The sequence below is a fragment of the Rhinoderma darwinii genome (assembly GCF_050947455.1).
Source record: "Rhinoderma darwinii isolate aRhiDar2 chromosome 10 unlocalized genomic scaffold, aRhiDar2.hap1 SUPER_10_unloc_11, whole genome shotgun sequence".
Classification (NCBI taxonomy): domain Eukaryota; kingdom Metazoa; phylum Chordata; class Amphibia; order Anura; family Rhinodermatidae; genus Rhinoderma; species Rhinoderma darwinii.
Window position 1 is genome coordinate 554,008 of NW_027461831.1, and position 6,010 is coordinate 560,017.

The window sequence follows — 6,010 nt, forward strand, 5'->3', positions numbered from 1 at the left end:
CTTGTCAGTAAGGAACATGTCTAGCCTAGAATAACAGTTGTGTGGACTAGAATAGAACGTATAGTCCCGTTCTGTGCCATGTTGTATTCTCCAACTGTCATACAGGTCTTCCCGCTGGATTAAGGTTTTTAAAAGGGGTTGTCCCAATCTATCACTTGAGGTGGAATCCATAGTTACATCCATCACCATATTAAAGTCCCCACATACAATGACCTTGCCATCTTTGTGTTTGTTTAGGGCTCTAAATACTTTATGCATGAAACTCAACTGCCGCGTATTAGGGGCATATGAGTTAACTAGAGTAGTTTTTACGTTGTTAATGAGGCACACCAACACAATATAGCGACCATTAGGATCTATCTGGACATGAACCAAGTGAAATGCTACAGTGTTCCTAACCGCAATCATTACCCCTTTAGATTTATTGTGAAAGTGTGAATGAAAGACATGCGGGAAAGCAGGGCACTTAACTCGGTGTGCATCTTTAGCCATGAGGTGCGTTTCTTGTATGCACAGGATATCGCAGGCCTGTGATTTGGCCTCTTTCCACATATAATTACGTTTTTGAGGGGTATTCAACCCATTTACATTTAAAGATACTAATTTAAGCGGCATTTGTACATTGAAAATAACATGCTAGGACTCCTTCTCCCACGCCCCCACATCTTGAGCCCCGACCTACCCACCGGAATCGTATACCAACAGATCCAGGGAAAGGACCGTTTATGAATCCTTTGACCCATGTTTAGATAAAGGGGAAAAAATCAAAGTTAGGATTAGTAGTTTCAAAAGAACATACAATCTGCCCAAAGGTACAATGCAAAACTTAGTCATATATGAAGCATAGTTTCCAACACATAAATCATACATAACAGAGAACAAAACAGCAGCCAAGGCTGCTAAACATACGTGTACATGGGGGAAAACAGTCATTGTGAAGTGGAATCCAAGATGGACGTCCTGTGCACCAATTTTTTGCTGTGCTGAGCCCTTTCCAAACCCCGTTAATTGTGCTTGCGGGTTTTCCGTGAGACCTGTTGCCAATCAGCCAACAAATGACGTGGAGGGTTTGTCCCTGATGTGGTCGGGAGATGGATCTTCATGTTCCACTGTTGTAACAACTGCAGACCTTCATCCAGAGTTCCAATGACATGCATATTGTTGTGTCGTTTCACCAAAAGCTTCACCGGGAACCCCCATCGATACATTATTTGATTTTCCCTAAGCGCTGCCGTGATGGGTGCCAAATTTCTTCTCAGTTGTAAAGTTGCGGCCGACAGGTCTGTGAAGACCGAGATATTACTGTACCGAGCTGGTATCTGATCCTTTCTCCTAGTGGCCTGCATCAAACTTTCTTTGACATGAAAAAAGTGAATGCGCGCAATGACATCACGTGGGACATCTTCAGCAAGGTGTTTGGGCCTAGGGAGACAATGTATTCGTCAATGATCAAGTCCCTTTGTGAGCACTCGGGTAACATGTTTTTTTATAAAATCTTGTGCAAATGCATTGAAGTCTTGAGGGTTAACTTCTTCAGGGATGCCCCTAAACTTGACGTTATTACGCCTCGATCTGTCCTCCATGTCCGCCATTTTAGCCTTGACTTGGGCTAAGTCATCCGCCATATCATAATGCGCATCGATTAATTCGTTATGAGATGATGTGACTTCACCCATTTTGTGTTCTAGGTGTTGTACTCTGTGTTCCACCTCTTGCACAGAGGCAGACAGAGGGTTAATAAGGCTTGCCATTCCTGCATGCAGGGATTGCTGTAAGGCTAATAACATATTCTTTAACATCAGTTCAGTAACTGGCTTTGCAGAGGACGGTAAACTACCCAGCACATCACATGAGGCCTCTAGAGGTGTCTGAGGTGTAAAAGCTGCAGTGAAGGAAGATTGTCTTACCCCATCTGAGGGCTGAGCAGAGCTGGCCCAGTTGCGTCTCTGTGAGCCAGGGCTCCTGCCTGAAGGAGAAGATGGCGCCGAAACAGCAGGCCCACGTGGAGCGGAGCATATAGAGCGGGTGTCGGCGTCCTCGTGGTGCGACCCAGGACTAGTTACCGGGAAGTTCCCCTTCAACAGGGGTGAATTCAAAGTCCCCACCGGGTCTGAGCTGCGCCGTTTGTGCGTTGTCAGCTCTGATCTAACTGCCGGCGGCGAGACCGAAGTAAGTGAACCGGCCTGGGAGCCTGCTACTGCAGTGTCTGCAGCATCCCCGTCCTCCAGCGGTATGAGGGGGTAGAAGTCGGTGAGTTTCACCGGTTTGGGGACCAGACGTCTCTTCCTCGGCATCTCCAGGTTTCAAGTACACACTATGCGGGTGGAGAGTTTGGGTATAAGGCAGTCAGCCGTCGCTTTATGTCGCTGGGTGCAGGAGCTCGTCTATCAGGCGTCCATCTCTCTCCACAGCCAAGCCACGCCCCCCAGAATCACTAATTTTTGGTCATCAACCCTCCCAAAATATAGAATAAAAAGTGAGAGCTGCAGGGAGCCACATACCCCCGATACACTGACGGTGCCTCCTCATAGTCATGGCATTATAAGGACTGCTCTCACATAGGTCAATGTATATGGACGTAGAGGCAGGGGGCACGCCGTTATCCTATACAGAGACACTGCCCACTGTGCCATGGAGGAGGTGGACCGGATCCTCATTCACACTCTGAGGACTTGTGGCACAGAAATCCCAGAAGAGGTCCAGAATGTCCGTCAGTTCAACACTGAACTCATAGTTGAAGCTGTGGTAAGATGTCTGCGTGTGATAAACCCGTCTGTGGGTTCCAACGTCATTCACATCCTGCCCCCAGGGATGTCGGCTCGTTTCCGTATAGGCACCAGCCTGGCGCAGGCCTGTCAGGACCTGGGATATACTGGGGAAGTCGGTTACCAGACTTTTCTATACAGCAGCGAGCCGGATATTCGAGCACTTTTGATTTTCCTGGCTGAGAAACTTCCAAGACATTCCCATGAAGATGCTCATCAACCAGCAGGTAAATCTGCAGTGCTACAGAGGGAGATTGCGACCAAGATAATGCAACAGCTCTCTTTTCCATGGCTGCCACCATCTTGCCGAACAACAGCTGCAAAACGTTCTCAAAGTTTATGCCGGTTGCATAGTTTTCACGCGCAAGCCTTGTCCCTTGCTGGAGATTCTTCATCCAAATCCATACCCCCTGAACGTAAGGAGTATTGGGAGAGATACCTGCCTTTTGTTAGCACACAGCTGCCTCACGCCTACTCTTTAGCAGCCTCGCTACTTGAGAGAAACACATCTGACCTCAGTGCCGTTCAGGAGTGGGAGGCTGAGTGGAAAAGCCAAGGTCTTGCCTCTCGTTTGTCTCCTGAGGAGTACCGCAGCAGGAAACGCCAGCGTTTGCAGAAACGGATACAGGATCAGCTCTACCAATGCAGCCAGCAGCTTTCTGAGAATCATGTTCCAGGACCATCCACGCAAGATCTTGTGGATATGCTGAAAGCCTTCTCCGTGGAAGGGGGGGTGGATCAAAACAAAGGTTCCAGGTTCACCCATGCTCAGAAATTCACCCACCAACAGGACCCTCAAGTATTGACAGAACAGATGCAAAGAGCGGCTGAAAGTCTTCCTAAAAAGGACACACAGGATGCACAAGCAGAGCAGGAAGAACTGTCTTCTCTGCAGCAGCAGATAGAGCATATGGAACGAGATATCCAAACCCTATCTGAGAGCACCAAGCTTCTTCATCTCACTATCACTCAGGTGGAGGAAGAGGCGGGTAAACTCCAGCAGCACAGTGATGAGAAAGAGACCGTGGTGAAAGTGAAAAAGAGAGCGGTGGAATTACTGCCGGATGCAGAAAATAATCTCACCAAGTTACAGGCTATGGTAGATAGCAGTAACCGGCGCATGGCGAACCTTGTAGGACAGTGGGAGTCTCATCGTGTGCATCTAGTGTATGAACACAGAGAGTTGAGGAGACTCCAGCAGGAAAAAGAGGACGAATCTTCACGCTGGATGAAAGACGTTAGAGATTTATACGACAAAATTCGAGCTGCAGCTGATGAAGCCAGACGCAAGGAGGACCTGTACAAACAGCTGGTTTCTGAGTATGAGTCTCTGCCTAAGGACATCTCCCGTGCTGCCTATACCCAACGCATCTTAGAGATTGTAAGCAATATTAAGAAGCAAAAGGAAGACATCACCAAGATCCTTTCGGACACTAAAGATCTGCAGAAGGAGATAAATAATCTGACTGGAAAAGTCGACCGGACATTTGTAGTGACTGATGAGCTTGTGTTTAAGGATGCCAAGAAAGATGAACCAGTCAGAAAGGTCTACAAATACCTGGCTGCCTTACATGAGAATTGCAGTCAACTAATTCAGACCATTGAGGACATGGGAACCATTTTGAGAGAGATACGTGATTTGGAAGAGCAGATAGAGACAGAGGCGGCTAAGAAGACTCTGAGTAATCTGCAGAAGATCTTGGAAGATTACAAGGCCATCAAACAAGAGAACGCTCTGCTGCTGGGTCGCACGAGGGAGACTTAGAGAAGCTTGACATCTTGGTGTCTTTTCATTGGGGCTTATGTCATACCCAGGAAAATTGCTGTTTATTTACTGTCATTGTACTGTTGCTTTAGTATGCAGGTTTTAATGTGCTTTATTCTGTAATCATGGTTGGTACTGAATTCACTTCCCTACATGACTCAGCAGAAACATAAATGGGCTGCTTCACCTTTAAGATGTATTCTCCAGAGAGAGGGGAGGGGTGTAGCTAGCTGGGGACACAGGAACAAACCTCACCCAGTGCAGTGTGTGGAGCAGCGCAGTGCAGAAGTGAGGAGAAGTGTGCAGCAGCGTGCAGCAGAGGAGAGCAGACAAGTCAGTGTCTAAAGTTGGATTCAGGGAGATGCTGCAGCAGACATGTGGATCTGAGAGGAATTCTGTGAGAGGATCAGCTACAGTCATGTGGAAGTGAAAGGAGTGCATGTCAGTGTGTGTTGCATGTGGCACAGAAGCCAGACAGGGAGCTTGGACACTACTGAGAGTGCCTAGAGCAAAACATGGAGATTGCACACAGCCTAGAATCCCCAAGGGACACCATTCCTCTGTGATAGTGCAACTGGATTGGGACAGTCAGCAGCACACCTTCCAGCACAGTATAGAGAAGAAAGAGGAGCAGAACTCACAGCACACGTGGAGGAATTACAGACAGAGTCAGGGAGGTGAAGCAGGAACCACCATTTGCAATACCCTGTGATATGTTTATACTACTTAAAGACATGGCCTCTGTAACAAAAGTAACCACCAAGCATATTGTGCCCAGTAAAACTACTGTGAAAGTTTATTGAACCCTGTCTCCTGGAACATCCTTATTTCGGGGTACACCACATAACATCCCAGGGGACAGAGAACAGTGTATCCTACAAGCACCACTTATTTCACTGGTTCTGCGGCCCGAGGCGCGGGAGAGAGAAAGTGCGCCACCGTGACCAAAGGGCGCGAATGCCAACTTCAGCTCAGAGAGCCCCGCCCACCGCGACTCGGCGCCCGCGTTACCACAAATTGGCGTCACGAACAGGATGTACCACGAGGTGTGACCTTAAACATGTGGTCCTGCGGCAGCCATCTTGTGAAGGAAGCCGCGATTCTCTTGGAGAGCGCAGGACTGTGAGATCGCTCTGTGTGTGTGACAGTAAGTGGATGACTGCACTGTTTTCTTGTTGCGTATTGTCTGCAGGGACAGACTGTTGTTAAGTAAAGAAAGCAGGACCGGAAGGTCTCTAATAAGAGATGGAGGGAGATAGTGAACTGCCTGGCAGCAGTGGGACCCCCAGCATAGCACACGCAATGCCAATAACGATGCCGTATTATTTTGGAGCGCCCTGGCTCCCCAACTATAATGGAGATGCAAACAGCCTGAGAGACTTCAAGGAGAAGCTGCAAGCCATGTTCCGGCTGTACCCGGTTACCGTAGAGCAAAAAGTGGAAATGCTGATCGGTCAGTTAGGAGGAGCAGCCTTGAGGG

General features: G+C 48.2%; 1 pseudogene; it reads left to right on the top strand.

Moving 5' to 3' along the window:
* Positions 1–2,631: 2,631 nt before the first annotated feature.
* On the top strand, positions 2,632–4,559 carry LOC142697936 (coiled-coil domain-containing protein 22 pseudogene; annotated as a pseudogene).
* The last annotated feature ends 1,451 nt before the right edge of the window (positions 4,560–6,010 follow it).